The following is a 7,826-nucleotide window of genomic DNA, read 5'->3' on the forward strand; positions in this document are numbered from 1 at the left end:
AATGGGTAAGAACGATTTCAGACGGCACTCCGGTTGAGAAGGGAGCCAAACTTGACAGAATGGGAAGAACTTGAAAAGAGGGCATGACACTCCGGTTAAATGGATTAGCACGAAAAGAACAAGATCTTTGATGAAACGATATGATGGTTGAAGAAAGCAATATCATAATGCCTCCGGAATGAAGGAATAGAAGTTGGATCGTCTGAGCAAAAGAACGGAGAAGAAAACAACATCTTCTACGTCAGATGAGCTTGAAAAGCATCTTTAGGAGTAGGGTCGAACGGAATTGTTGGAAAACCAACAACGAAAAGAATAAGCTTGATGTGGGCTTATGGAATACATCTCAAAACTATGAGGTGAAATTCTGCCACTAACGGAGAACAATAGATTGGATTGATATGAACAAGAAAGCGAGAAACTATTTCACCGGGAGGATAGATGAAGAACTTGGGTCATTTATAAGCACCATAAATTGCAACAATCCTTAGGGGAAGCTTTAGGTGAAATATAACCCAAAATAACTCCAATGACGAGATTTATGGGTTTAAAATATCTCATTCTTAACAACATGTGAATCATGGAACATGAACTCAAATTATCAAGAATGACATAATACCACCTCCAATGATACGGTAGAAAGAATTGCACTCCGGGTTACAATATGAGGAAAGCTTGAGCTTCTTAGGAAAGAATCTCGATGAAAAACTTGGAGAAGGAATTAAATCCTTTATGAACTATCATGTAGAACCTCCATGATGATCTCCGGTAGGAAAAGAATAATCAAATGAAAGGAAAGGGAAGTTGAAAACACAAGGTGAAACCTTGCGATGATTTAGATGGAGCTTCGCGGTGATATAGTTGAGAGATCTTGGAACTCCGGGAAAAGAAAGGATGAAAGAAATGAAATCGAGAATTTGATGAGCCTCCGGAATAAGGAATTAATCATTTGGGTGAAACAAGAATAGGAATTATGTTATGCTTATCCTTCACCAATTAAATTGATGACAAACAATGGATTTGGCATGCCACTTATTCTCGTAGAATTGAAACAACGAATGAATTAATATGATAACCAAGGAAGAGAACTCTTGAACGAACCACCATAAGAATTGAAAAAGAACGAATAAAACATGAAGAAACACCGGGAAGGATTAGCAAATAAACGAAGATGCTTGAGAGAATTTAGATCCATGAGAACGAAGAGATTACGAGCTGATTAGGGAATCCTTGATTTAAGCACCCGTATGATTTAGAGTATGAGAGCTGAAAGCTGGAATGAATAAATCTTAGATGATGGGCTCCGGATAATCAAACTGAACAGAATCTTGAATTGCCCCAGATAGGTGAAAAGAATTGCCATAATCAAAACAATTATGAGAGGATGACATCAAGCTAGAACCATGAATCTCTGAGAGAGCGGATAAGATATGGAGGAAAAACTCTTCTTCAATCATCAAAATCTGAGAATTACGACGAGAAACACCACCAAATTGTTGAGATACTCCGTAATAAAGAAGAATGGAAAAGTAGAACCAACGATGAAAAAAATTGAGAGATCTTGGAGAAACACATCTGACTGATGAAAAATTCATTCTTACGTCAAACTTCGAAATGAAATTGAGGTTAGCTCCGGTATACTTAGAAGAGTCAGGTAAGATCCTGGGAAAAGACCTGTGGGTTAGGGCCCACTCAAAAGAAAACACCGTTGAACGATTTAAAAGAGAGATAGCGCCGGTAGAATTAAAAGGCTTGAATGAGAGAACATCCTCGAAAGATCTTGAACGAATGCAAAGTGGAAACACGAGTCTTCGAGATATATTGAGCACTCCAGAACAATTGAATAGCGAGAAATGACTGAATATGAGGTGCACCGGCATGAGAAGGTATTTGCAACGAGGAAAGGATATAATCGGCAAAGCTTGAATTGAATTCATCGGATAAAAGAGAACGAAGAATGATGAACTAGAAGCTCCGTTAGCATCTTCCTGAGAATCACCGAATAAGAACATTGACGGAAAAGAATGGAGAGACTTCATATGAATAAAAGGATACTTGATTAAGATATTAGATTCCTTAAAGAAAAAGGGTGGGTGGGCGGGAAAAACAAAGGCAACTTGAAACGGATGAAGCAAACAACATTGAGAGAGCTTAGATTGAATCTTGCGGATGTTGAAAATGGACGGGTCCGCTTGAAGAGAAGCACACCGGTTGAAAAGGATTGGCAAGACAATCTCGATGATCAAGAAGGATTAGTATTCACATAGGAATATGAGAACAACATTAGGGAAGGTATGTAATCAACACTTGACATTGAAGCAACTCGAATACCACAACTCAAGACAAAACAAAGGATTGGCTTGTAAATAAGCCGGAATAAACATATGATAGAGATTTCGTCCGAAGTTTTCATGGTGGGGCCTACACAGGCTCGATCGTACAGCACCATCATGTGCAAGGCAGTGCACATGACATACGAAGCGTCCCCGAGTCAGCAAAGCCAAGGACTCTTTAAGACACAACGAGACCACTATAAAAACCAACCGTGGATAGGCGGGCCACTAGACGTCGAACCCCAATTTCATATCACACATCTGTCGGAAAGATATCCTAGGAGCTACTTGAATTCCCACTTATAAACTCCCGAAACTTTCCGGCTATGCAATCAGGTGTTGGGGATACAGGGGAAGCATAATATCTCACCCAAAACTAGCAAATCCTACATCCAGTTGTATCCATCCTTCAACACATAACCAAGAAACCTTCGGAAATCGTTTACCTCAACCTTCGAAAAGCATCCGTTATACGAGTTATGGCAATACTCCCGAACTCCCGTCCCGGTACTGGGTGGCGTCGAGGTTATCTCACCAACAACTGCATAAAAGAGATTTTCGATGTCGGCGAAACTCAGGTATTCCAGAATTGCAACGATAAAATTGTGACGACAACACCTCAGAGCTCAACTCTCCGGGACACTGCCACAACCCCTAAATGTCAGGAGGCACCAAGAACAATGTTCTCGTCACAAAACCATCGGAACGATTCCAAGATACCCGCGTGATCCTAAAAAAATTAGTGAAATTTGATAAGAGAAGAGTCAAAACTCTACGTCAGGATGCCTCACCAAAGCGACGAAGGGACTGAGGAGTAAAAAGAATTCCTAACTCTCCGATATATATAATCCTAAATGACTCAAAACATTTTTCTAGACTCAACAACGCCAGCGATTCGATCAAGCAGGGGGCTCCTAAGGTCGGGGAAGGCTCTGATTACCAACTTGTAACGCCCTCGATGCGGACATATCTCTCACGTGTCGAAGCACGACTTAGAGGCATAACCGCATTGAAAGCAATGTCGCAAGTGAGGTAATCTTCACACAACCCATGTAATACATAAGGGAAAGAGATACATAGTTGGCTTACAATCGCCACTTCATACAATACATGAATATAACATTACATCAGCCAGATACACACAAGGTCCGACTACGGAACCCAAAATAAAAGAAGACTACCCCAAATGCTACACAGATCCCCGATCGTCCCAACTGGGCTCCACTACTGATCAACTGAAACGAAACAACACAATGAACGAGATCTTCATCAAACTCCTCCTTGAGATCGGTTGCGTCACCTGCACGGTATCATCGGCACCTGCAAACTGGTTCTGGAAGTATCTATGAGTCACGGGGACTCAGCAATTTCACACCCTTGCGATCAAGACTATTTAAGCTTATAGGTAGGATAAAAGGTATGAGGTGGAGCTGCAGCAAGCGACTAGCATATATGGTGGCTAACATACGCAAATGAGAGCAAGAAGAGAAGGCAAAACCACGGTCGAACAACTATGATCAAGAAGTGATCCTAGAACAACCTACGTCAAGCATTACTCCAACACCGTGTTCACTTCCCGGACTCCGCCGGGAAGAGACCATCACGGTTACACACTCGATTGATGCATTTTAATTAAGTTGAGTTTCAGGTAATCTACAAACGGACATTAACAAATTTCCATCTGCCCATAACCGCTGGCACGGCTTTCGAAAGTTCAATCCCTGCAGGGGTGTCCCAACTTAGCCCATCACAAGCTCTCACGGTCAATGAAGGATATTCCTTCTCCCAAGACAATCCGATCAAACTCGGCATCCCGGTTACAAGACATCCTCGACAATGGTAAAACAAGTCCAGCAAAGCCGCCCGAATGTGCCGACAAATCCCGATATGAGCTGCACATATCTCGTTCTCAGGGCACACTCAGATGAGACTAGCTACGAGTAAAACCAACCCTCAAGTTTCCCCGAGGTGGCCCCGCAGGAAGCTCAGTTCGGACCAACACTCAGATGAGCACTGGCCCAAGGGGGTTAAAATAAGATGACCCTCGGGAGCGCGACTCCCAAGGGAAAAGTAGGTGGTGGTGAGGCAAATGGTAAAACCAAGGTTGGGCCTTGCTGGAGGAGTTTTATTCAAAGCGAACTGTCAAGGGGTTCCCATTATAACCCAACCGTGTAAGGAACGTAAAATCCGGGAACATAATACCGATATGACGGAAACTAGGGCGGCAAGAGTGGAACAAAACACCAGGCATAAGGTCGAGCCTTCCACCCTTGACCAAGTATATAGATGCATTAATTAAATAAGAGATATTGCGATATCCCAACAAATGTATCCATGTTCCAACAAGGAACAAACTCCAATCTTCACCTGCAACTAACAACGCTATAAGAGGGGCTGAGCAAAGCGGTAACATAGCCAAACAACGGTTTGCTAGGACAAGGTGGGTTAGAGGCTTGGCTTAACAATATGGGAGGCATGATAGCAAGTGTAGGTATCGCAGCATAGGCATAGCAAAAGAGCGAGCAGCTAGTAAGCAAAGATAGAAGTGATTTCGAGGGTATGACCATCTTGCCTGCAAAGTTCTCCGAGAAGACGAAAGCTTGATCCTCGTAAACGTACTCAACAGGTCCTCGAACGCTAACTCGTCTCCCGACTCTACCCAAAGCAAGACAACAAGCAAAAGGAGCGCAATCAACCATGTGCAAAGCTCAAACAACATGATGCAAACATGGTATGATATGCGGGATGCGATATGTGATGCATATGCATGATTTGGGAAAGAAATGATTGAACCTGGCCTAAACTTGGAAATCCAAGAGTGCCACTGGAAAGGGGCGTTGATTTCGGTCGAAATCGATATAAAGATCGCCGGAATCGGATGCACGGTTTGGAAATGGCAAGCAAAACAAATATGGTACCGGTCTGCGATTAACAGCAAGTAGCCTTCTAAATGCATCAAGAACAACATGCTACAGCACTCCAACATGACAACAAAATACATGGCAGGGATCCACTCAAGATTCTTGGCAAAAAATGAACACTGATCTACGGCTAATTCACTCAATAACAGGTTCAAACAAGCATGAGAAAAGTGCAAAAGATAACAGGTTTCAGACTTAGTGAAATTAACAACATGTCAGGAATTTATCATCAGGAAGCAATGTTTAGAGCACGATAACTACATGCTACAGGAACATATCATGGCAAAGCAAGGCATGGCATGAAGCTACTCAGAGCATACAACAAAAGTCCCTTACTGTCCATGAGCCAAAAGGGATCAGAAAATACAATTGTAACCACGTGAACATAGCAATTGCATAACCAGATTCAGACTTAGTGAAAAACTGGAACATGGCAAAACAGACATCAAGTAGGCATGTTAACAAGCTCGATGCACTCACTACGAGGCATTGCATGACAAACTAAGCATACACCCAGCAAATAGACATGGCATAGAAGCTAGACATGGCAATAACAACAACATAGCATGCATGGATCAACAACAACAAGCTCGGCAAAATTGCTAAACATGTTAACAATCTGCCAGGAACATTTTATAGCAAAAGTAGAGCTCGATTGACTCAAGCTAGGGTGCTCCATAATTACAAACAAAGACATGGATGGGTAGAGCACAACACTATCTACAAAACATCCTTACTGATCATGCTCAAAAGAGGCACGGATCACTCGGAAACAACATGTACACATGGCATAAAAATAATAACAGGGCAAGGACTTAGAGTATTTCTAAGTCCCTGAAATCAGCATCATTAAGTAAGCTACTTTGCATGCTTGTGCTAGTCAGCACAAAGATCATAAAAATACATGGCATACGCCCCTGTAAAGATGGCATGGCATACTTCAAAACATATGCAGAGCTCAGGATCATAGCATGCACACATTAATCATGGCAAAAATGACAAAAGTGCAATTGCTGAAACAGATCTGAAACTATCATCACATAGCCCTCTTCCAACAGCATTTCGGTCATCAAGATGAGCTCAAAAGAAAATGATGCAATGAGATGAAATGAAGTACTCGTCGAGGCGAACATTTTGATATGCTGCACGCCCAAAACGGAGCCATGGATGGTGAGTTATGACGCGTCAAAGTATGCAAAAAAAATACTAAGGAGAGGGGGGAAAGTCAACCCCGAGATTAGGGTTTTCCAGATCTGGATCGGCCGTGGCACTGTAGCAGGCGCGCTTCCTGAGGTGCTCCGGCGAGAGGTCGCGGCTCCGGCGAGCAGTGGCTTGCTCCGGCGAGGGGGGTGAGGAGGAGGCCGGGGAGGACGCTGGCGACGAGGGAGAAGGCCGGAGAGGAGCTCCAGTGGCCGGACGGCGAGGTTTCTGCGACGGTGCGCGGGCGGCGCGAGGCGCACGGCGGCGGAGTGCACTGGCGAGGAGCTTGGGCGAGCGGGAGGCGGCGGCATAGCTCCGGCGTAGGACGCGCGGGCGGCGCGGCGCAGAATCCGGCGGGTGCGGGCGCGGGCGGGCGACGGCGGCGAGATGGGCTCGCGCGGGCCCGAACTGGGTCCCGCGGGCTGGCGACAGGGCTGAGGAGAGAGAAGGCGGCGGCGGACAGATGGCGGACTCCGATTCGCCCGGGGCGGCGGCGCGATCTCGTCCGTCCAGGACGGACATGTCCGGCGGGCGAGAGGGGAAAAGGATTAGGGTTCATCCGCGAATTTCGGGAGGGGAGCACATATTTATAGGTAGAGGAAACTAGGAGAGTCCAAATGAGGTGCGGTTTGCGGCCACGCGATCGTGATCGAACGGCCTAGGTGATGGAGGAGGTTTAGGTGGGTTTTGGGCCACTTTGGAGGGAGTGTTGGGCTGCAACACACACGAGGCCTTTTCGGTCCCTTGGTTAACCGTTGGAGTATCAAACGAAGTCCAAATGGTACGAAACTTGACAGGCGGTCTACCGGTAGTGAACCAAGGCCGCATGATAAGTCTCGGTCCAATCCAAAAATGTGTAACACCCGCACACGAAAAGAGGTAGAAAGGGACACCGGGTGACATAGGAGCGCCGGATTGCAAAATGGACAACGGGGAAAATGCTCGGATGCATGAGACGAACACGTATGCAAATGAAATGCACATGATGACATGATATGCAATGCATGACACGCAAGCACATGACAAGGCAACAACAGCGAATAACTGGAAGACACGTGGCACATCGGTCTCGGGGCGTCACACACCACGACAGAGCCAATATGAGTATCCAGGTGTGTCTCGGTCATTGATCGGAGATGTGTCTCGGTCATGTCTACATAGTTCTCGAACCCGTAGGGTCCGCACGCTTAACGTTCCATGACGATATGTATTATGAGTTATGTGATTTGATGTACCGAAAGTTGTTCGGAGTCCCAGATGTGATCACGGACATGACGAGGAGTCTCGAAATGGTCGAGACATGAAGATTCATATATTGGAAGGCTACATTCGGACACCGGAATGGTTCGGGACGTTTCGGATAAGTTTCGGAGTA

This window comes from Triticum dicoccoides, chromosome 1A (genome assembly GCF_002162155.2).
Source record: "Triticum dicoccoides isolate Atlit2015 ecotype Zavitan chromosome 1A, WEW_v2.0, whole genome shotgun sequence".
NCBI classification, from domain to species: Eukaryota; Viridiplantae; Streptophyta; class Magnoliopsida; order Poales; family Poaceae; genus Triticum; species Triticum dicoccoides.